The following is a 25,017-nucleotide window of genomic DNA, read 5'->3' on the forward strand; positions in this document are numbered from 1 at the left end:
TAACGTTGTATGTCACCTTGACTGGGCCATAGGATGCCCAGATATGAGTCCAGGCGTGAGTCCAGCCAGACGTGAGTCCACAGTGTGCCTGTGAGAGTGTTTCTGGACAGCATTAGCATTTGAGTCAGTACACTGAGTCAAGCAGATTGCTCTCCCTAATGTGGGTGAGCCTCTTCAGACCCACTGAAGTTCCCATTAGAACAAAAAGCCTTTTTTTGTAAGAAAGTAAGGGAGAGTTCGCTCTCTCAACCTGTCTTTGAAGTAGGAAATTGATTGTCTCCTTTCTCAGTCAGACTAGAACATAAACCATTGGCTCTCTTGGGCCTCCAACTTGCTGACTACAGAGCTTAGGACGTCTCAGCCTCCAAATCACGTGAGACAGTTCCTGACAATAGATCAATCTCTTTCTTTTACTCTCTAAGTAAAGAGAGAGAGACAGAGAGAGAAAGAGAGAGAGAGAGAGAGAGAGACTACCCAGACTAATACATCATCCAGCTCTTCCCATTGGTATCTGTTTCTCCTGGGGACTCACCTCTTTTTTTTTTTTTTTTAATTTATATTTTATTTACTTTCGGCATAACAGTATTCATTATTTTTTCACCACACCCAGTGCTCCATGCAATCCATGCCCTCCATAATACCCACCACCTGGTATCCCGACCTCCCACCACCACCCCCCGCCACTTCAAACCCCTCAGATTGTTTTTCAGAGTCCATAGTCTTTCATGGTTCACCTCCCCTTCCAATTTTCCCCAACTCCCTTCCCGTCTCTAACTCCCCATGTCCTCCATGCTATTTGTTATGCTCCACAAATAAGTGAAACCTCTTTTCCGAGGTATATCCTCACTTTCACATAGGACACTTAGTAAAGTAGCAATATTAACAACTTTGTAATTCAGCAGTTTGTAGGAGCAAACTGTGGTGTTTTGTTTTAGTCTTTCAAACTTACATAATTAGACTTCGGTAATTCCTGATTTTCAGCTTATATCTGAATTAGAAATTTGAACTTGACATTCTCTCTGTTAAGTTGTCCAGCTCAAATAGAAGCAATCATCCTGTTACAGAATATGATTTTATCAAGCTTTCTATAAAACTATATGGGAGCTTTGTCCCCACACTCCCAAACCTTATCTTCATTCCATTTCAGGTGACTGCAGCTAATAATTAACTCATAATTAACTCCATGCCATGATTTACTCAAGTCCCACTACCTCATATACCTGGTACAGTGCCTTTGGCCAGGTAACTAACTGATCCCACAGTCACCCACTTCCTTGCTGTGTGCAACCTCTTTTGGGGCCAATTTCCCTATAAGTCCAATTCTTTTGGCTACAAATAAGAGTACCCTCACGTGCCTAACTTTAGAAATCAGATATTCCAAGGTAGTGTGGCTTCATGGTTAGATATTTCAGGGGCTTGAATACAACCCTAATTCCCAAGTTCTCTCTAGCCTTCCACTCTGTCATCCTTAACACATCAGCTTTGCCCTTGGGGCAGTTCTCTTGCTCGTCACAAGATGGCTGCTGCAGTGCCAGAGAGCACGTGCAGATGTGGCAAAGTCTGACAGAAGAACACAGAAAATCTTTCCCAGGAGTATTCCTGGGAAAGTACCCCATATCTTATTGGCCAGGATTGGGTCACAACCTGTGAATAAACCAATCACTGATAAGAAGAATGGAATTCCGTAACTAATCAGGAATTGTCTTTGAGAGGGAGATAGGACCACCTGTTCCGGGTGTGTGGCTATACAGAGGAGAGACAGCAGAACAAAATCCAGGCTCTGCCATCCCAGAAGAGTAGGGAATTCAGGCTGAGCAGGTAACCAACAGTGTCTCTGTCAATGATGATGATTATGGACAAAGGAAAGAAAATGGTCAACACCTGACTTTTTATTCTTGCCACCTGGTGTCCTCCCGGATGACAGATGAGACCTTGACTCAGGAAAGTGTCATTAGTGGGGTAGAAAGACGGATCAAAAAGGGTAAGGAACCCTTCACTCCCACAACAAATATCTCTATATCCAGAGGGAACAGAGAAAGGTAATTCCCCTGTGAGGAAGGACAGTTGGTCTTAGCACTGCCCTGAGTGAAGCTCTCAAGCTACTCTAGAATCCCAGTGACCTGGACCCAAGAAAATAAGGCTGAGCACCCCCACGTCAGAGCCTCCTACTCCTGCTTACAGGAATATGTCTAGTCTTATAGTTCATCCAAAGGAAACACAGCATCCCCACATTACAACACGAAAAATCAATATACAGAGCAAAGAGCTCTCAGGCCTTGGGACAGGGCCCAGTTGTAGGCCCACTGGGTCCTGTGACTTCTCTCATACTCTCAGCTGATTTCCAGGAGGCAGCAGTCACTATCCAGAAAAGGACAAATCATCATACTTTCAAAGCAAATGAAAAGAAAAGGTGCGGAATGGTTGAAAAAGTGAGACCCTTTCCTCTTTAAACACCCTTCACATTCTTCTTTGATCTATTGAGAAGTCTCCCCCCAGGATGCCTTCCATTGTCATTAAACTCCTGTCACCTATATATACCTGGGGGCAGAGGGGAAGGTTATGGAGTGGAGGGAGAAGTCTAAAAAAGTCTGACTGGCCCTTGAGGACAGACTGCAGGTGTCGACCACATGCACAACTTCCATCTCCATGTGGAAGCTCCTCGGAATCTTCTGTTCTATAAGGCTGTCAAGGAAGCTAGGACAATTTGTCCATGCCACCTCCCCTAGGCCCACACATGCGCCACCTCCTGTGTGCAGAGATGTGAGGCCAAGTCTGCTCTGCTCTGGGCTCACACTAGACAACACGGGGAACAACAGTCTGTCTCTGGAGGCTGGCTCCCCCCGAGCCCTTGCCACCTGCAGGGGAGGGAGAGCAGCATTTTCCAGTCTGTCTCACATCCTCTCCAACTTACCAGTTACCCTCACCACCTTCACTTCTAGCCCTAACCTCACACTCCTATCCAGACATCTCACCATCCCAAACTCTTTGGAGCACTTCTAGCTTAGCTGTTTTTGCATTCATCAGCTGACTGTGATTTTCAGGCCTTACAACAGTTCTGAAAGGTGGACAGAGATGGGGTTAAGAATGTATAATGATTCCTGACGTTCAGGGAGGAGGTGCCCTCTGTTCCCCAAGATCATGGTCAGTAAGTGGTGAATACACCAAGGCAACTGCTCCTTCTGGCACTCCAGAGCTCTGCAGGATTTATGGTCCTGGGCAAGAGCAACAATCTCCACATTATCACTGCCACAGTGGTAGAACATATCCGTTCAGGCCTGGAGAAGGCTTTAGAGACTGTTGGCCCTGTTTTTGGTAATGATGACTTGGAAACACCCAGGAGAAGCTGAGCGGGCTGGGAGAACCTGGGACTCCTGAGGCCCCATCCAGTGCCCTTTGCTCTCTTTCTGTCCTCACACAGCCACCACATTGGGGCCCTTTAATTTCCAAGCTCTTTCTCTTTTACCAGGGGAAAGTCATTAACTTTATGAGCAGTAACTCCTGATTTTGAAGCCCTTCAATTTTAAAGCCATGGGGAGGAAATAATTAAACTGAATCCAAGTCACAGTGTTTAAAATGCTAATAGACACCAGGGCCTTTTTTTTTTTCTTCTTCTTCTTCTTCTTTCCAGTGTGTTTATGAACAGAATTAATCACAAGCGCTTTCACCTTAGCAACCCACTGAGCTGGAGTTGGAACGAAACATTTTGTGCAGCAAGAATCCACTCAAATATTCAAATAGAGACTACTAGACTACAAAATATTCCATCTAAATGCATAGACCATTTTCCTGCATGGAGATCACAGGTCCGACCCGTTCATAAGCTCTTGGGGGCACGAGGCCTAGCTACTCAGGCAGGGAAACAAATCAGATCTGTAGACTCTGAAACAGGGTTGATGGAAATGAGCCAGCACTATACTTGGGGTTCTAAAAATGTTTGCAAGAGGTCAGTATTTACCAGCCAAATGGAGCTTTTTGACCTTGCTTTCTATTTTAAAATGCCTGACCCTCTCCCTTCTGTTGCTAGAAGCATCTGCTGTTGTCTTGGAGAACAAACCACGTTGCTTTTGGATATCTGACCTGGCAGGAAGGAAACCAGGCTGAGGGCTTATTGGGCTGGCCAGGTTTAACCCAGAGGAAGCCTGCTCTTCAGATACCTTCTCTGGCATTGTTTCTCTGAGTGACAAGCACAGGATATCCAAGAAGCTTTGGAATCTACTTGCAGAGGGTTGTTGGCCACAGGGGGCTGGAGGCAGAGCGAGTGGAAATACAGCTTCTTATACATCATGTCACTGAATGCTTCCAGCCGTACCGGGGAGGAAGCAATGCCTCCATTTTACAAATGAGGCAACTGTGACTTAGAGAAATTAAGTGGTTTGCGAAAGGTGAAAAAAATAAATAAAGGGGCAGAACTAGTTTCATATTCCAGAGCCCTTTCCACCATCTGACCCCAGTTAATATCCTCATTTGCTTTGAAAGTATGATGATTTGTCCTTTTCTGGATGGTGACTGGTGCCTGGGAATCAGCTGAGGGTGTGAGAGAAGTCACAAGGCCCAGTGGGCACGTAAACAGGCTCTGTCCTATAGTCTAAGTTCTCGGCCAAACCTGTGGGTCACTGGTGCGATGGAAGACAGGGCAAGGGTGTGGCTCTCACACTCAGCCCCTCAAACATGCCCCGTGGATCTGAGAACCAAATCCAAGCACTTGCCCTCAGCGCTGAAATAATCAGCCCAGATTATTTCTCTTCCTGTCCTGCAAAAGCTTTCTGTGTATTCCCCTCTGTGTGTCCAAGTGCTCCCCACCCCTGGCTAAGAACTTCCTGCCTCCAGCTTTCTGTGTTGGTCATCTTCCATGGTTCAAGGCAAGGCTTCAGTGCCCCCTTCTCGGAAAGCAGTTCCCCTATTGTTTCAGCCCTCCAGGTGGTTCTCTTCTCAGAGCAATGCTCCATGTCTTCTCTGAGCCACCTTAAGCCTCACACCTACCTTGACAGTGTCTAAGATGAAGAAACAGATTTAGATCATGACATGACTTTACTTTGCTGCTTGCAGCTGCAACTCCAGCCCACCTCTCCAGCCTCGTCCCGCAGTGCACTCTGGCCTTCTTCCTACACCCTTGAAAACATCAAGCTTTCTCCTATGTTAGGGACTTTGTACTTCCGTTTCCTCAGCCTAGATCCTTCTACCACCTGACCCCACAATCTTCCCATGCCAGAATTTTCTATTCATTCACAGCTCAATTTCCCCCTACAGGCAGACCTTCCTGACCACACTAAGTAGGCCCTGTACCCAAAGGCCCACTCTTACTCCCTAACCTAGGTGCCTGCTCTGCTTTCTTGAAGGCCCTTGATCCCACCTGACATTGCCTTGCTCACTGATTTCGTTCTTCACTTATCACCCACATGCCCCCTTGGATGTGTGTTTGGGGATTGCAAGGACCTTACTGACTTGTTCCCCGGGCTCCTCAGTGCCCAGGACAGTGTCTGGCTTCATAATCATTTGCTCAATGGATAGGAAAGAAAGAAGGCACAAGAGAGGATAGAAAAAGGAAAAGTGGAGGACTGTGGCCTTGGTGTTGTTATATGATGCTGTATACCTTGGAGATCCTTCAGTACACATCATCTTAAGTCTCCCAACAGCGCTAAGAAATAGGTAAGATAGTTCCCATCTGCAGACAGAAACTACTAACACTGAGTACTCTTCAAGCACTTTGTTCTTAAATGGAATTGAATGACACATGAAGAAAAAGAGAGAGAGAGAGAAAGAGAGAGAATTACAGGATAACTTGCAGAGGTAAGATCTGCTCTCAGATAGCCCACACTCTTAACCAGCCCACAAAGGACACAGATTCAGAGAAGTTCGGTGTCTTATATATCATAAGGAGCTCAGAGATTTTGAATCCTTGAATACTGGGCTCCAGACCTCTGCTGCCCTTGCTTTTCCTTTTATAATATACCAAGTACCTAGATTAGGAATTGGGGGGCAGGGAAAGAAGAGGAGTTTGTGTAGGGAGAGGCCCTATTTCCCCAATGCACTCGATGTCTTCCCTTTGTCCCCCTCTAAATCCACTCTCCACCCTGCTCTGTGTTCTGGAAGACTGACCTGCAAGGATCACCCCAAAGAGCACCCTTGCTTTCCGGCTTCCAGCTGAGTTCAGTCAGCAGAGAACAGTGGGAAGGGCAAGGAAGCTATCTAATCCCTCCCTCCTTGGGAGAGCAAAGGGCACATCTCCTGAAAGGGTCCTCTACCCTCAAGGCTATTTTTCATCCTGGGAGTAATGATGGCACCCATCTGTGACTAGCCTCAGGTCCCTTCACTATCTGCTATCTCTGGTGGTTTCCCCTCCCTGCCTTAAAAAACAGTGGGTCAAGAGTCCTCAAATGACCCATGCGTATGTCATCTATTTGTGTCCCGTTAGAACTTGACTTACACACTGCACTCAGAGCTCTCCCAGAGCAGGGAGAGACTATAGCTGGCAAGCTTTTTGTTCCATGGACCCAGAGTGACAGAATAGCCCATACGTGTTCCCCAGTAGAAAGCTGTGTTCAGTGTACAGACAGCTTCTGCACTTGCATTTCTTTGTCTGCAAGAGGGACTAGAGCCCTTGAGAGCCGCCTTCTTGACCTAGGAGATTTCTCCATTAGGAGGCCAGTCTTTCATATTCCTATTTTTGAGTATCAAGCAATTGGCCCTTTGCCTCCTACAAACTTCCTTTTCAACAGATGTTTTTGTCACTCCTGTAACTGTTATGGTGACTATATATAATCTTATCTCTATCCAAAATTGTGTAGATTGAATCAATGTTTCCCAAGTATCCTCCAACAACAGCTATCTGATTCACCCCTGAATCTCTAGAGCCCTGAATGTCCAGAATGTGGTACATGGCAGCTTCAAGGAATATTTTTTAATGAATTGAGAGACTTCAGTGTGTTTTGATGACTAAGCAAAGGGAGAAGGTCCCTGTGGTTCTAAGAGTCCATTTCTTTAGGCTATTGAAATAGTCATGTAATTTCTAAACCCTGGGAAAATGCAGTGAATAAACATTTAGTGGACCCATGAAAAGGTGCACAAGCATTTCCCAAAGTTTTCCTCCATACTACACAAACCAATGCTGTTCTAAGCACCAGCTATACTTCTGAACAAGGAAACACAATCCAGGAAAGGGGATAACAATTGAAAAAGGGTCTGACTTCTTGATCTTAGTCTGTCACCCCAACATGAACAGATGCTTGGCTGAGTTCTCACTCGAGTCCACTTAAGAACAAGGGTTGAAATGTTCTAAACTCAGACTGGGGTGATGTACAATTCTGTAAATAAGCCAAGAACAATAAGATGGTACCCTTTCCGTGGATGAATTTTATGGTATATATTATATTTCAATAAAGATATTTTTTGGAAAAAAAGGAAACAAATCAACCTGAATATTGAACTCTTCTTCAGTGTGGCACAGCCATTATTAACAAGGGGAGACAAATCACTCTAAGACTATATACTGAAATCAGAAGAATATAGGCAATTTCTTATCAAAAGGGTAAATATGGGAGTGCTTGCGTGGCTCAGTCATTTAAGTGTCTACCTTTGGCTCAGGTCCTGGGATTAAGCCCTGCATCAGGCTCCCCGCTTGCCGGGGAGTCTGCTTCTCCCTCTGCCCCTCGCTACCCCACTCGTGCTCTCTTTCTCTCTCAAATAAATAAATAAAATCTTTTTTAAAAAGAGGTAAATATGTTAAAGACACCAAGCAAGAGGCAGGGTGAGTGGCTACAGTCCACACCTTTAATTTTCAGAAGTGAGTCAAGCAATATGCTCAAGGTCACACAGCTAGCTAGGAGCAGAGCTGGTCTAAACCCAGAGCCCCTTGGCTGCCAGGACACGGCCCTTCCTTCTACACCCGCCATCATGCTGCACTCGTGAAACTTGGAAAAAATTTATTTTTGAACTCAAAAAGGGAGGATAAATAAATTCCAGAAAACTATAGATCATTAAATATGACATCAATCTGAATCTAATCGTAGAATGGATTTTAAAATATGTGGTATGTGAGCCTTTAGAAAAGCAAGGATTGTTATATGAAGTCAGCATGGATTATTAAGAGTGAGACATCCAAAACTGTTCTATCTGCTTTATGAAAATGATTCCAGTAGATTGGGGGAACGACGTAAATGTACTGTTTCTTGACTTAAGTGAAACATTTGATAGATTCTTTCATACTTTTGGCAAACGAGATGCAAATGTGACCTGGAAAATAGTGAACTTTGGGATATGCACTCAGGCATTGTAGCTGTCCATGTGAAAACTGCACACTGGCGTTAATCAAAATATTAATATAGCCTTGGGCTGCATTGATAGCAATAGGATCACCATATTTTGTGCTGTCTGATCACATCTGGGATTTTTTTAAAAGATTTTACTTATTTATGAATTTCATTTATTCATTTGACAGAGAGCACATTGTGGGACTCGATCCCAGGACCCCAGGATCATGACCTGAGCCACCCAGGTGCCCCACACATCTGGAATTTAAAACAGACCATGACACACAAAATATCTTTGCAAGAAGGTAGCACGGGGGTGATTTGGTTGTCTCTGAAAAACACGCCATGGCTCATAATGAAGATTAGTTCGAACTAATTCCTTTTACACACAGGAGAAGAGACTTGGGAAATTATGGTAACTGTCTTCAGATACTTAAAAGTTGCTGTATGAAGATGGATCATACTTAGCCCATAAGACTTCTGAGAGAGACATAGGTAGGGAGTAGAGTGACGGAGGAGGACTGGGTGGAATGGGGGAAATCAAAGCGACATTAACTGGCATAACTGAACTTAGTTTATGATCCTGGCCTCAAGCCTAAATACTCAAAAACATAACCCTAGATCAGGAGAGGTAGCTGAAAACTAATTATTTGCATGACATGGTCTTGGATCCATACAGAATTACTTTCACAGATACTAGTTTCTATTATGTTCTCAAGTTACACAAGGGATAATCCATAAAAATAAACCATATGCATGGATTGGAAAAATATGATTGAAAATGTCCCACATATAGCTTCTTGTTCCCTATGTTAAGAACACCAAGAATAATTTCCTTTTGACCTAAGTTCCAGGAGAAACTCTGCTTCTTCTAGACAACTGAAGACCTCATTATCTTTCCTCTAGAACGTGTCTTCCCCCATCACCTGTCTCACTGTAATGTAGCAACACACACTGCTCACCAGCCATGCCCTCCAGACTGTCCCTGCTCCTCTCCAGACTGTCCCTGCTCCTCTGTCACTGGGTCCTGCTGGTTTGACTGCTCTAACACACTCTCACAGCTTCCCCCAGGGCTACCGCCTTGGCTTCAGCAGAGCAAATTATTCTAAGATAGGCAGGAGTCATCTCTCCACCAAAATCTTCTCACAATTACCCCAAATTTCCTCCTCAGTGAACACTACACTGGCCACCCTAGTCCAGAAGCTCAGCCTCTTCCCCACCTGCAGCCCTCCTGGTACCCCTCACCTCCTGTACTTGTCCTCTTCTTTTTCCATATAAATTACCATCTTCCAAAACACCATTTATTTATTTATTTACTTATTTATTTATAATTTTGATTATCAACTTTTTAGGTCTCATTTTAAAAGTCACTTAGCATTCTCATTTTATTTTTCTTTCAAGATTTTATTTAAATTCCAGTTAGTTAAATAAGTAACTAATGAATCATCGAACACTACATCAAAAACTAATGATGTACTATGTGCTGACTAACTGAACATAAGAGTAAAAAACAAAAACAAAAAAATATAGTGTATTATTAGTTTCAGGAATAGAATTTAGTGATCCATCACTTACGTATAACACCCAGTGCTTAGCACATCACATCTGAAGTGCCCTCCTTCATTCCTATCACCCATTTAACCCATTCCCCATCTTCCCTCCAGCAACCCTCAGTTTGTTCTCTGCAGTTAAGAGTATCTTGACTGGTTTGCCTCCCTCTCTGTTTTTATCTTATTTTATTTTTCCTTCCTTTCCCCTATGTTCATCTGTTTTGTTTCTTAAATGTCACATATGAATGAAATCATATGGTATTTGTCTTTCTCTGACTGACTTATTTCACTTAGCATAATACCCTCTAGTTCTATTCATGTCAATGTAAATAGTAAATTTCATTCTATTTGGTGGCTGAGTAATATTCCATAGTATATATGAACCACATCTTTATCCATTCATCTGTCAATGGTCATCTTGGCTCCTTCCACAGTTTGGCTATTGTGGACACTGCTGCTATAAACATTGGGGTGCAAGTGTCCTTTCTTTTCGCTACATCTGTATTTTTGGGGTAAATACCCAGTAGTGCAATTGCTGGGTCATAGGGTAGCTCTATTTTTAACTTTTCAAGGAACCTCCATGCTATTTTCCAGAGTGGTTACTCCAGCTTGCATTCCCACCAGCAGTGTAGGAGGGAGGGCTGTCCTTTCTCCCCATGCTCACCAACATTTGTCATTTCCTGACTTGTTAATTTTAGCCATTCTGACTGGTATGAGGTGGTATCTCACTGTGGTTTTGATTTGGATTTCCCTGATGATGAGTGATGCTGAGCATTTTTCCATGTGTCTGTTGGCCATTTTTATGTTTTCTTTGGAGAAATGACTGTTCATGCCTTCTACCCATTTCTTTCTTTTTTTTTTTTAAAGATTTTATTTATTTATTTGACAGAAATCACAAGTAGGCAGAAAGGCAGGCAGAGAGAGAGAGAGAGAGAGAGAGAGCAGGAAGCAGGCTCCCTGCTGAGCAGAGATCCTGATGTGGGGCTCGATCCCAGAACTCTGGGATCATGATCTGAGCCGGAGGCAGAGGCTTTAACCCGCTGAGCCACCCAGGCGCCCCCTTCTACCCATTTCTTAACTGGATTATTTATTTTGGGGGGTGTTGAGTTTGAAAAGTTCTTTATAGATTTTGAATAGGAACCCTTTATCTGCTATGTCAATTACAAATGTCTTCTCCCACCCTGTCGGTTCTCTTTTAGTTTTGTTGATTGTTTCCTTTGTTGTGCAGAAGTTTTTAACCTGATGAAGTCCTGGGAGTCCATTTTTGCTTTTGTTTCCCTGGCTTCCAGAGACATGTCTCCTAAGAAGTTGTTATGGCCAAGGTCAAAGAGGTTGCTGCCTGCATTCTGGTTTTATTATGAACTATTTCAGTCATACAGAAAATGCAGAACATATTATAATAACCATATGTGTAACCACAACCCAGTTTTGTTAAATCTGAACATTTTGTTACTTTTGCTTCACATATATAATTAAAAAAATATATTTGAAAGATTAGAGGGGCACCTGGCTGTCCCAGTTGGTAGAGCTTGAGATTCTTGAACTCGAGTTGGTTAAGTTCAAGCCCCATGTTGGGTGTAGAGATTACTTACAAATAAAATCTTAAAACAGAACAAAGCCTAAGCAGATGATGCTTCCTGCATAGTCCTTGCTGGGTTCACTCTTTTCCCTCCCTTTCTTCCAGAGGTAACCACCTGAAAATGATCAGTCCCCTTCCTTTGCATACTTTGAGTTTACTGGCTATGATGTACTCAGAAATATTATGCATATTTAATATTATAAAATGGATATTGTACCATACATGTTATTTTGAAGCTTACTTTTTATACAGTGGTATTTTTTTAAGATTTTATTTATTTGTCACAGAGAGATATCACAAGTAGGCAGAGAGGTAGGCAGAGAGAGAGGGGGAAGCAGACTCCCCGCTGAGCAGAGCGCCTGATGCAGGGCTTGACCCCAGGACCCTGAGATCATGAGCCAAAGGCAGAGGCTTAACCCACCGAGCCACCCAGGTGCCCCTGTACAGTTGTTTTTAATATTCATTCATATTCATCCATGCAGCTCTAATTCATCACATTTCCATTTCTTCCTGTCTAAAGGTAAGCTTCAAGAGCTCAGCAATCTTTTTCTAATTTTTTTTCAATGTTATATCCCAAGTAGCTAAAACAGTGCCTGGCACAAAGTACACAACCAAAAAATATTTGTGTGGTGAATGAATGAACAGTGCAAGTAGCGTATTAGGGAAAACAGTGAGCCTCTTTTGCCTGGCTAAAGAGGTTATATATGAATACACACACACACACACACACACACACACACACACAAACACACACAAAAGAGGTAGGATACGGTAAGAAAGTACTTACATGAGAAATGTAAATAAATCACAATATTAGTTAAATATACAAAATCCAGAAAAAAAATTCAAAGAAACAAGCATGCTATGAAGAAGGAGGAAGAGGAAGGAGAAGAAAAAGAAATCAAGGGAATTTCATATGTTAGAAATAAAGAGGGAACTCAGATATGGAGAATTAAAGAGCTCCAATGTTGCTATAGTCCTCAGGGTATCAGACAGGTATATTGGCTCTAGTCCCTGAGATTCAAGGTATTAATGCCTAAGAGGGAACAGGAAACATGGTCTCGGCCCACCCACCTATGGGGGTAGGGGAAGGATTGAACAGAAATCCCTGCATAAAAATAGAGCTTCAAAGGACTGCCTAACTGTTCAGGACAAACTAATACCATCCCTATCCCACAAGCCTAGAGAAGTGAAAAGGAAATATTCTGCCCATCCAAGACAGTACCTTGGCAGAAAAGAATCATTCTCAAGAGAAGAAACCCCAACTTTGTGCTTCATGAATAGATGTGGTCCAAACTTCTAATTGTCCTCACTGTGCAAGACCCTAAGCAAAGAGATTAACCAAAAATCTGGTCCTAGGCTGATAGATTCCTCAAGACGCTGGAAGAGGATGACACACAACCATCCTGAAGGAAGTGTCTACAGCCTAGCAGATATGGGACTCCCAGAGGAAACCTTTCCTGCCGCCATCAAGTCACTCTGCAAAATTACAAACTGGAGGCTGAAACAAAGTGCTAAAGATGCAAGATCATAACAGCATGATAAAACAGATGAGTCTGGAGAAGAACCAACTAGAATGCTTCAAAATGAAAGCGTTCAGTCATTTAAATGGTAATCTGAGAGAGGTAGAAAGAAGTGGTAAGAGACCAGTCATCTGGAACCAGATAACAGATTTTGTATAATACCCAAGGACGTCTGGACATTCTCCAGCAGTTGCCGAGTAGCCCTCAAAGGGGTATAAGCAAGGTGCTGATATGGTTACATGTATAGTTTAGAAAGAAAACACTCGGAACCTTGCAGTAGGCCAGAGAATTAAAACCAGAAAGACCAAGTAAAAAGATGTATCAGATAGGTATCATTCAATTGCAAATGACAGGAATGTCAATTCAAGCTGTACTTAGAAATAATAATATATCATTGGCTCCCTTAAATGAGAAATTTCAGGTCTGCTCTGCTTTGTGAACTGAAGGCTTGATCAACATGTTCTGTGATGCTGTCAGAGAGATGTCTGCGATACATGATCCTGCTGGGTGACCATCTTCCTTGTCCTGCCTGTGAGCTTTGGCTCCTCTGAATAAGGCCGACCTAACTGCCATGTTCCCCACACATGGTCTGTCACCATATCGTGTCCCGTTAACGTGTGTGTGACCTAGTATCACTGCGTGGTTATCCATCAAGCTCACTTGATTTGTGACCTGCACTGGGTTCACGTAGAGCCATCTAAGGTCACAAGAGTTCCAGAGCTTCTCTCTTGCTATCATTCTTTCATGTGTATATTTAAAATATCTTCTTTGTTCTTCTGCTAAGACAGAAGGCATCACAAAATGTCCATGTTTACAGTCGATCTGGATGTTCTGAAGTTCTCCTCTCCTGTCTTCAGTGACCTGGTGCTACCCTGGCTCATTTCCAGCCTCTCCAGTCTTCTCTTATTCCCCCCTGGGCTGCTACTCCAAGCTGGACTTGACTCTCTTCTCTCAGCAATTCCTCTCTATGATGCCCAAATCCAATAGCATCCACCAGCATGTTTGGGTGATGAACCCCAAATCTGTATTTCTTATCTCCCCTGAACCTCAGGCCTGCAGTCCTATTGGCCCACATTTCAAATTCATCAAGTACCAAATGTGACACATAACAGGTATTCATTTCATAAACCAGCTCTTCTTCCTCTTACATGTGTCTGTGATCTGCCCTTTGTGTTTATGCATGGAAACATCATTCCCAGGCCATCTGGGATCCAAGTCTAGGAGCCACCTCTGACTCCTCCTTCCCCTTAAGTTCCACATTCAAACTGTCACCAAGGCCTGACCAGCCCTAGGATGTGACCTGCCTTTACCCAGCTTTATTGCAGCTGTGAACAGGCTTTTGCCCAGCCCAGAACAGGGAGGGGGAGATGGTTCAGACAGAGATCTGACCTGAAGAATGATTCAGAAGGAAAGACTAACTGGTTTTGGGGAACCTAAATAGGGACCGAGGAACCAGTAGCCTAACGAGACTGTACAAAGGCACTCAACCGGACTGAAGATACCCACATATCTGTAAAACAGGTTCTTTGCTGGAGGGAGACGTGAGGGCTCAGAGTCAAGGAAAGTACTTGTGGTTATAAAACAAAACTGTGGAATTTGTGAGCAGAGGCTGGGACCTCTAACCAGTGGCTAGGACAGACAGCAACTCCAAGTGGCTTGTGGTTTTCCAGGGAGAGGGGTCAGGACCTCAGAAAGTCAAGATGTACCTCAGTGACAGAGAACAGAAGGGCTTTCCAGATTGGCCGGCCTCCTGAGCAAGGCGCTAAATCTCACAGAGCTGGGCAGTCATAGGGAACAGCCGGCAGACCACTGTTGTAGGTTTCTCAAACAGGTTAATGCAAGTCCATGAAGAGAATACCCATCCTATTCCAGATCTTCCCAGAAGCACTAGGAGAAGGAGTGTGGTGTATGTAAGGGTGCCCGTTCTGACAGGACAGGATGTGCTCACGGCTTTTCTCCTCCACAGGATTGTCAGTCCTGAGCTGTCTCCTTATCTGTGAGGCCTACGGCTTCTCAGACTAGCTGCCTCCTTACTTCTTCATCTCCTAGGTCCTTGTTTTCATGGGGTACCCACCATGCTAGCTGAAAGGCTCTCCATTTCCTCGTGCACTTGAGCATGGGAAATATGATAAGAGGGAAAACACGGCTGACACCGGGTTGGGGCCGGGCGCTCCGTGGCTGTATGCTCAGCAGTGACAGGACCAGCTGAAGAAACACGTGCTAAGTGGGGAATCTTTGGGCCAGTGATGCCAGGCCCTGCGCTCTAGGGTAAGACCTCTCTGAGAATAGAAAAGGAAAGCAACCTAAATTCTGCTGACTTGTGCACATTCTCAGTCAAGAGAGAGAAAAAAGAAAGAGAAAAGTAACATGTGTCAATTTAAAAATAACTGCTATTGAAGAAAACAGAACCATCTTTTCTGAATGTCCAAGAAAATTTTTCAAACTTACTGAATGTATACAGATTAAATCACTGACTAGTGAGTAACGTTTTGTCTTCTGCTTACTCAACCCTTGATAACCAAAAACAAAGTTTCTAAAGAGACTTTTAATCTACATTAGGAATGCAGAAATTCGCACAGTCCGTGATAATCGGAAGTTATTCATTACATGCTTGTTGGAAGGGAGGAGGGGTGAGGGAAGGCAGGAAGGGTACGTTATCGCCGTGATGCGTAGATTCACGGCTGTCGGTCAGGAGTCTGATAAAGATGCATGGGCTTGGGGTGCCTGGTTGGCTCAGTGGGTTAAAGCCTCTGCCTTCAGCCCAAGTCATGATCCCAGGCTCCTGGGATTGAGCCCGGCATTGGGCTCTCTACTCAGCAGGGAGCCTGCTTCCTCCTCTCTCTCTCTCTCTGCCTGCCTCTCTGCCTACTTGTAATCTCTGTCTGTCAAAAAAAAAAAAAAAAAATCCTAAAAAAAAAAAAAAAAAAGATGCATGGGCTTGAAAGTCAGACAGACCTGAGTTCAAGGCCCACTCTGGCCAATTGCTGGCCATGTGAACCCCACCCTCTTCATCTGGAGCATATTCCTATCCTAAAGGCAGAAAAGGACAAGGTCATGAGCATGAGCTTTGATGCCAGACACCTTGGGTTAGGTTAGAATAGTAGTTCTATCATGGACTAGCTATGGACTGGGGCGAGTTAATCCTCCTGTCTGTGATTAGTCTCCTCAGTGATGAACTGGGGAAAGATCAGACTCCCATGCTTGTGAGGTTTTGAAATAATTAAATAAAATAGTGAGCATAAAGCACATAAAATACATCTGACTCTAGGTTATTCAATAAATATTAGCATTATTATCATATCCTTAAGAAGGTAAGCTTTTGGAGAGCAGGGTCTTTGTGGATTTTACTTACAACTGTGTTCTCAGTGGAACCAAACACATAGTTTGTGCACATTACCCTTTTGTTGAATAAAGAACATCACATCCTCACAGGGTTGTTATGGGAGGTTACGATGTCTGACCCTGTAAAAGGCCTGACACTGAGTAGCCACTCAATAAAAATTACGTTCTCCTTTCCCTGATCTCGCACAGTAATCCATACATCTCTACTTTCTAAAAGTTCTTTGGGAAAAACCATAGATTTTTTTTTCCTTAGGTACATGAGTAGGTGGTATTTTCGCTGGCGTACAGAGGGCAGGGTTCTCTTTAGACTGAGGGAAACTAGTTATGTGGTTTTTCACTGGCTAGAGGGATTATCCATTCCAGGACTCATAGGTGAAGCACTTCTCTGCTGGAGTTTCCACCAGAGCTTCCCGGGGAAAGAGCGTTGGCCATGTGGGGCTCTGAACAGCATGGGAAAGAAAGGGATGCTGATTTCGTCACCAGGTTGTCGATGCATGAATATGAGACAGGCGTTTCAGATAGCTGCTTCATCAGAGATCCAAGCATGATGTCTCCTCGGCTTTGTGAAGATCACAGACATTACATTCTCCTCCACAGAGGCCAAACCAAACAAAACTAAACAAAAGTCCTTTCACTCAACAATTCCCTTCCACAAATGCAAATAAAACGAAACAAACCACTTCCTGTCTGTCTTCTTCAGTCTGGGCTGCTCTAACAAAATGTCATAGATTGGGTGGCTTCAACAACAAATATTTATCACTCACAATTCTAGAGGCTGGTAAGTCCAAGACCAAGGCGCTGGCAGATTCGGAGTCTCGTGAAAGCCTACTTCCTGGCATGTAGGCAGTGCCTTCTTTCTCTGTTCCTTACAAAGCAGAGAGAGCTAGAGCAAGAAAGGTCTCATCTCTTCTTCTTATAAGGACACTAATCCTACCATGGGGACTCCAACCTCACAACCTCATCTAAACCTAATTACCCTCTGAAGGCCCCATCTCCAAATACCACCACATTGGGGGTAGGGCTTCAACATATGAATTTGGGGGAAACACAATCAGTCTCTAACACTGTCACCCCCATTCTGAATCTTCAACAGAAGTTGTCTTTTACTCCAAGAGTATTAGAATATCAACATCTTAGAATGGAAGAAACTCAACTCCCAGAGGATGCAGGATATGTTGAAGGTGTTGGAATAAGGTCAGGACTCCTCTGACTGGGGGGTCATGAGTATCTGAATCCTGCCATTGACAAGCTGTCTCTCCTGTGAGATCCTGAAAGGAAATCGACCCAGCACTGGCCCTGTCAGGCAGGACTGGTGGATCAAACCTAGCTACTGGTCTTTTAGAAACAAGAATGAGAAAGAATTTGAGGAAGGCATAGAGAAATAGAAGAAATAGAGAAATCAGAGAAATCTCAGGAAGAGCTATCTCAGAATTCTGTCCCTCCAGCTTCATAGAAGTAACAGAAGGGCTCTTCCCACCACATTTAGCCTTGAACACCCACCAGTAATAGCTAAGAAATGTCCCTGCCTTTGAGCGCCATTTATCCTTGGTGATGGAGAGGAATGAAATGCTGTGGCGTAACTCTGAAGAGGACTGAGAAAGAGGCCATGGTTTAGAAATCCTCTGGGTATGCCTGAGCTCAGTATGATAAAGAACAAAGAATTTAGAGTCAGAGAGACCTGGATGCATTCCTGCCTCTTCCACTTACTAATTGTATGCTCTTGTAAAAATCACTTCACTTCTTTAAGCCTAAGTTTCTTCATCTAAAAAAAGATAATTCCTACCACATAGAGTTGTTATGAAAATTAAATGAGATAACATCTGTAAAACTCTTGGCAGAGCATCTGGAGCAGGGTAAAGTGCTAAATAAAAGGCAGCTATTATTGTCATTACACAAAATTCAGGGGTCACTTCTGCAGCATCCCTGACAAATTAATATCTAATTTCTGTTAGAATATCTCTGGAGACAATGTGCTCATTACCTCAAAAGAGAACCTATTCTATTACTGGGTAGCTGTAGAAAATTGTTTTCCTTTATTTGAGATGGGTATCTTGTGCTCCTGCCTTTTTCCCTCGAGCAATATAAAATAAGTACACTGCTCTTCCACATAACCGTTCCTTACATATTTGAAGGCAGTTGCCACATTTCCCTAAATTTTTTCCAGCATCAACACCCCTAGTATTTTTAGTTATTTTATATGAATTCGTTTCTGGGCTTTTCACCAGCCTGAAGATTGTCCATCGTCCCAAAGTGATAACAAAACTCTAACCACTGGTTTCCATCTTGTATCACAGAAAGGCCTCTCACTAAGACACTCAGAATGGACAGTCCACCACAAACATTGCCCATTCATGGTTAGAAAAGCATGCTATTCAGGGTAAGGTGAATTGTTGATAAAACTGTTTAGCCTTATTAACTCACCCATCCAACAACCGTTCACTGAGCATCTACTATAGTGTCAGGCACCTGTTTAGATACTTGAGACATAGAGATCAACAAGAAAAGACATTGGCTTGGCTCCAGGGATCCCACAGTTGAATGTGAGAGACCAAGGACAAATACACAGGCCACTAGACTGACCCTAAGAACAAATGTGCTGAGCAGAGACTGAGCCCTTTGAAGGCTGGGCCCTACTTACTCACTCTCCATTCTCCATACCCCATACAATCTTATCATCACACAGCAATGACCTGAATGATTATGTCCCCCAAATTCACACACTGAAACCTAATTCCTGATGTGATGGCATTTGGAGATGGGGGTCTTTGGGAGACAATTAGGTCATGAGACAGGAACCTCATGTGTAGGATTAGTATCCTCATAAAGGGGACCTCAGAGACTCCCTTGTCTGGTCCCCCAAATGAGGACACAGCGAGAAGAGCCATCCATAAACCAGGAAGCAGGTTCTCACCAGACACCAAATTTGAAGGCACCTTGATTGCAGACTTCCCAGTCTCCAGAAATGTGAGAAAGAAATGTTTGTTTGTTTGTTTGTTTTAAACATCCAGTTTATTGTGTTTTGTTACAAGAGCTGAAACAAAAACACATATCATTCATTTTTCCCCAGCTGCCAGAATCATATTTTTAAAAATCTAAATCATATAATGTCATTTCCCTGCTTCAAAATCCCCAGTGGCTTAGATTTTCAAGGCATGTTGTTAAGTGAAAAAGGTGCAGAATGATACCTACAGCAACATATCCTGTATGCAGTAACAAGCACCATATTTTCTACAGAGATAGATAAATATAGATCATATAATTTTGAAAAAAAAATTCCAGTGGCTTTCCAATGCATTTAGAAAAATGAAGCATCTTACTCTCACTTAGGAGGCCTCAAATATCTTTCTCCATCTCTCCAGGCTTTCTTGTAGTGTGCTCTTTCTCTCTCTCTCTCATTAAGCTTCAGTGACAGGAACTTGTATTTTCCTCCAGCATGCAAAACTCACTCCTGATATAGAGCCTTTCTATCAGCTGTTCTCCTGTATGGAATTCTCTTCTCCCTGGTTTTCAGAGCAGTACTCTTCTTACCATTCAGATCTCAGCACGTATGTCACCTCCTCCAGGAAGACTTTCCCACAAATCAAACTAAAGTAGCCACCATGTTATAATTATTTACCTGATTTTAAATTCTCTGTTTAGCACTTTTCTACATTTCTACATCTCAAATATCCATTGAATGCAAAAACTCTGTGAACGCAGAATCCTTATCTGTCTTGTTTACCAGTGATCGGACCATTGCCTGGCACATAACTGATAGTCAATAAATAAGTGTTGAGTTGAATGATTTAAGAAACTGATTTTGGTCCAATACCTACTAGAGAGCCTGGCACCAGTAGGGCCTCACTGGACATTTTCTGAGAGGAGGAGTGAACTGGGATGGAAAAGAGAGCAGCAGAAGTTGACGCAATCCCTGGAAGGCAGAGGCAGACTTCGCCTACAGCCGGTTCATTGTGTGTTGGATCTGCCACCACTCAACTGTCACTCATTTCATTCTTACACGTGTGAAAGTGAAGCTGTTTTGCACTTTGAAGTCATATAACCTGCTCTGGTGTCACATCCATATGATAGGAGCCAGGTAATCACAGAAATAACCTCAAGGTTACACCAGTAATAGGTCAAGCCCCTCTCCATGCCCTGCCATGGCACAATGATACTACAGGCTCTGCAGATGCCAGCGGCAGTCTGCTACTGTCTCCTGTGAAGCCAGCACACTCTCCTAATATTCCTTACCCCCTGGGTGCAGTCTCCTTCCAGCTGTCCCACTGCCTCCAGCTGGGACCACCTCCATCATATCCCCAGTTACCAGCACTTGCCCCACTGCCAAAATATCCTAAAACTCAAAACTTTGGGAAAAGGGAAACATTGTAATAAATTATTATGAAATAATCCACCTCTCATGAACAATATAGGAAATCTTGGGGCAAACATGAAAGACAAAATTTAACTATTTACAATTGAAATATCTATTCTCTATAATTGAACAATTCCTGATTTTTGGCATACTGAAAAAGTATTTTTTTAAACACTTTATTTATTTGACACAGAGATAGAGAGTACAAGTGGAAGAGCAGCAGGTAGAGGGAGAGGGAGAAGCAGGCTCCCAACTGAGCAGGGAGCCTGATGTGGGGCTCGATCCCGGGATCCTGGGATAATGACCTGAGCCAAAGGCAGACACTTAAACGAGTGAGCCACTCAGGTGTCCCCTGTCGCCAAACTGTGGAAAGAACCAAGATGTCCTTCAACGGACGAATGGATAAGGAAGATGTGGTCCATATACACTATGGAGTATTATGCCTCCATTAGAAAGGATGAATACCCAACTTTTGTAGCAACATGGATGGGATTGGAAGGGATTATGCTGAGTGAAATAAGCAGAGAGAGTCAATTATCATATGGTTTCACTTATTTGTGGAGCATAACAAATAGCATGGAGGACAAGGGGAGTTAGAGGGGAAAAGGGAGTTGGGGGAAATTGGAAGGGGAGGTGAGCCATGAGAGACTATGGACTCTGAAAAACAAACTGAGTGGTTTGAAGTGGCGGGGGTGTAGGAGGTTGGGGGAACCAGGTGGTGTGTATTATAGAAGGCATGGATTGCAGGCGTACTGGGTGTGGTGCAAAAATAATAAATACTGTTATGCTGAAAATAAATAAAAAATAAATTTTAAAAAAAGCAGATTTAAAAAATGATAATTTTCTGTCATTGCTCTAAATAGCCCTTAAACATCAGAAACAGACTTACAAAGAGTACATATTTGCCAATATTTGTCATCTCTTACCTCCGCATTACAGAAGGACAAATATACATTAAAAAAAAAAAAGATCTCTTAATTGCATATTTGGTCCAGTAGCATCTTCTCTTTACTGACAGGAACCTTTTAACTTATAGATCGTTACTGTTTTAGCATGTGTTTCCTTCTGGCTTAGCAGCAACTTCAAATGACCACACTGAATAGAATGGTGGGTTTCATTCTACTAACTCAACCTACCAACCTACAAGTTTGCAAATGAACTCCCACGCCCATACTTACAGCTCACTTTGGTCCACAGTCCTTCCGATCCCACATTCCAATCACTCTGCTCCTCATTCACTAGCACAAATGCACCTGTTCCCTCTCCTTTCCAGGACTTTGGCTATGAAGCCCCTTTCTGAGGAGAACACCCATCACTTCTTCCTTTGCCTTGCTAACCTCTACACATCCTTCATGTTTCAGCTTAGATGAAACTCCTCCCGGGAGGCATGTGCTCACCCTCCAGCTGTTACTCCCATAGAACCAATCCTCTCTTGTGCCAAACATCTTTACACAGTGATTTAATGTCTGTCCTCATGTGTAGACTATTAGTACCATGAGGGCAGGAACAACACATGTCTACATACCACTGTCTTCCTGGCACAAAATGGACACTCAGCAAATAAATGGCCAACAAATGAGGATGTCAAGACATAATGGATGACTGAATGGCCTGGAGCATTTTGATAAATGGTAGAACTTTCTGAGGTCCATTTACAGCAGGAACCAGTACTTCTGTTTTATTCCATCTCAAGTCAAACTTAATTTATACTCATGTGAGTAACTAATTTCCCACGAAAAACTGAAGCAGTGTGACTGCCGCCTTTAGCGACAGTTTAGAATAACAAGTCAAAGTATGGACCTGTCCATGCACAGCAGACTGGAAGCCGGGACATTCGTTTTCATAAGTTGTGAGATCCTAGAAAATTCCTCCCACATTGGAGCAGTTTGAGGGGAGAGGAGGAAAGTGGCACAGTCAAAGAAAGAGGTTTGTTGATAAAGAAAGCCCTGATCATGCTGATAAACTGGCCTTTCCACTCCTTGACCACAGATGCCTCTTGGCGCAGGCAGAAGAGTGGTGGGCTTGAGCACGTGAGTTTACATCTGGGCTCAGGCTGGCTCTTCTGTTTCCAGTCACATGACTGGTTCTTCTGGTCAGAGCCAGTTCCATTTCCTCATCAGTGAATGGGTCAGAGCCGTCCTGGTGCTGCCTCTCTGTATTATTGAGGCCAGAAAGCCAAAAACTGCATGTCCCTGGCTCCCTTTCAGCAAGGATTTCTATTGTAATTTATATTCTGCCAACTGGAGGCATCTGGTTGGATGGTCAGGTCTGTGTGGTTTTCTGGGACTCATTGCTGAAGGACTAGCTTAGAGCCTGCTTCTCTAACACTCTCCATGGTTTCCTAAGCACTGAATTCCTTCTTTTAAATCTCTTCTTACTTAGAATAGTGAGGGTGGCTTATGTTACCTGCAACAAAACCTTAACTGATACTCCAACTATGCAACTTTTGGTGAAAACTGTTTGTAAGATAATGTGACTGGCACGCATGGCATGGGACCTCACAAGTAATAAGCATTTAGCAAATGGTACCAATGTTTTCCCAGTGAACATCTCCTGGACATTTTTTCTCCAGAACACTTTAGCTTTGGTGAGAAAGAAACCTGGTTTTTTTCTCTGATCCAACAGGAACGAAAGGTTATGAAGAGATGGAGTCCTTCTGAGGAAAGGAGAAGGTCATCAAGGGTACTTGTTTTCAATGGTTTTGATCTGCCCTCAGATATTGAGCATGAGAATTTTCAAATTATAATAGTGTTGTGTGTGAGAAAATTACTGCAGTAAGAATGGCAGCTCCACTGACAGAGAGAAAACCTCTGACCAGTTTCTAAGGCTCCAGATGGAGAAGATGCTTCACTATGTTCCCCAGCATTGTCCAGGAACATAGTCAGTGAGCGAACATTTTCAGTGCAGCCAATCGGGCTCCAGACACAGGAGTAAATAGGAGACGGGTGGCCTCAGCCTGGGTAGCTGCCTGTCAGGGCACCTGCTTCTTTAGCCCTTCCAAAGCAATCATGGGCTTTGCCTGTGGACTCCTTGGCCTGTACCTTGGCTCACAGATGGTATCCCTCTCTACATTCCTCCAATTCCAACTTCTCTGACTTAGCCTGACATGGCTTGACTCTGAATGCATGATGCACATCCCCTAAGGTCTGCCCGCTAATGACCCACACCAGCCAGGCTCAGAAGACTCCAGTCCCTGTGCCCACTAGCCCAGACACAATGGTGAGTGAGGTAGGAGGAAGCAGCCAGAAATAAACCGCGTCCTCCTTGCCATTTTGCCCGAAGCCCTGATGGCAGCTGCAGACAGTGGAGGCTGGTAATGGGAAGCTCATTCCTGATTCAGGTTGAAGTTTTCCCCACGTGGCATGGGGTTGAATTCTATGAGGTCCTGTCTTATTTTCTATGCTTCCAAACTTAACTATGTCAGGTCAGTTTTTTTTAAAAAGTGACCTCAAATTTCCAGGCAGAACAAAATGGTTATGACAGTGTACTGTTTAAATATCCCTAAACCTTCTCATAAAATAAAACAAAACAGATAGGTAAACCAGAATAGTAAAATTTAAAAATAAAAGGGACAGCATCTTCAGCAAAATGAGATGCCAAGGAGTTCCCCAGAGCTCCAGATCATAAGTGGTTACTGCCAAACCACCATCAACAGCAGAGCCTGCTCCAGCCACGTGTGGGGCTGGCACTCGTGGAGAGAAGAGAGTTCCAATGGTCTCAAGAGACATGGAACCCAGAAAGTGCCTCACATGCTCATTCCCAAAGTGACAGGAGCTCCCTCTCAGTGGAATCCTCAGCAAGCAAGCCAGGCAACAACCGACTGGTAATACTGGGGAAGAACTCCATGGGCTGTCGTGAGCAGATGGGTGACCCATGAAGAAATCGCAAGGACCTGCGCAGCCTCATCTCTCGAGGACCTCAGACATATCCTTCTGGGGGAAGAGAGAACAACTCAGAGAAAAATTGCTATGCATACAGTGGGAAAAAATCAAAATAAAAGCAGTAGTGTAGAAGCAATGGTGAAAAACAGAGAAGATTCAACTCCTATGAGGAAAAGGGGCTCCAGAGGAAGCAGAACTATTGAACTGAAACGCTATATTTTTTAATACTTCAAAGCAACAACAGTGCAGAAACTTAGAACCACTTTCCGAGGAAACCACCCTGATCTGACAGGAATCTCCTTCTCATGAAAAAAAGGAAGGGCATCTTAAGTAAACAAGAGAAAATGAAAAGGATTATGATTCAATCCCATATAAAGGGAAAAATTAACCACCGTTAAAAAGGCATACAGAAAAATATGACCACGAGGCTGATGAAAACCATAGCTTAATATTAAAAAAGGGCTAAGACACAGATAAGAACAATATGGGAACTATGAAAACTTAGCATAATTTACAAGTAGAAAATATCAGAAATGGTGTGAAAG

Source organism: Mustela nigripes, chromosome 1 (genome assembly GCF_022355385.1).
Source record: "Mustela nigripes isolate SB6536 chromosome 1, MUSNIG.SB6536, whole genome shotgun sequence".
Taxonomy (NCBI): Eukaryota; Metazoa; Chordata; class Mammalia; order Carnivora; family Mustelidae; genus Mustela; species Mustela nigripes.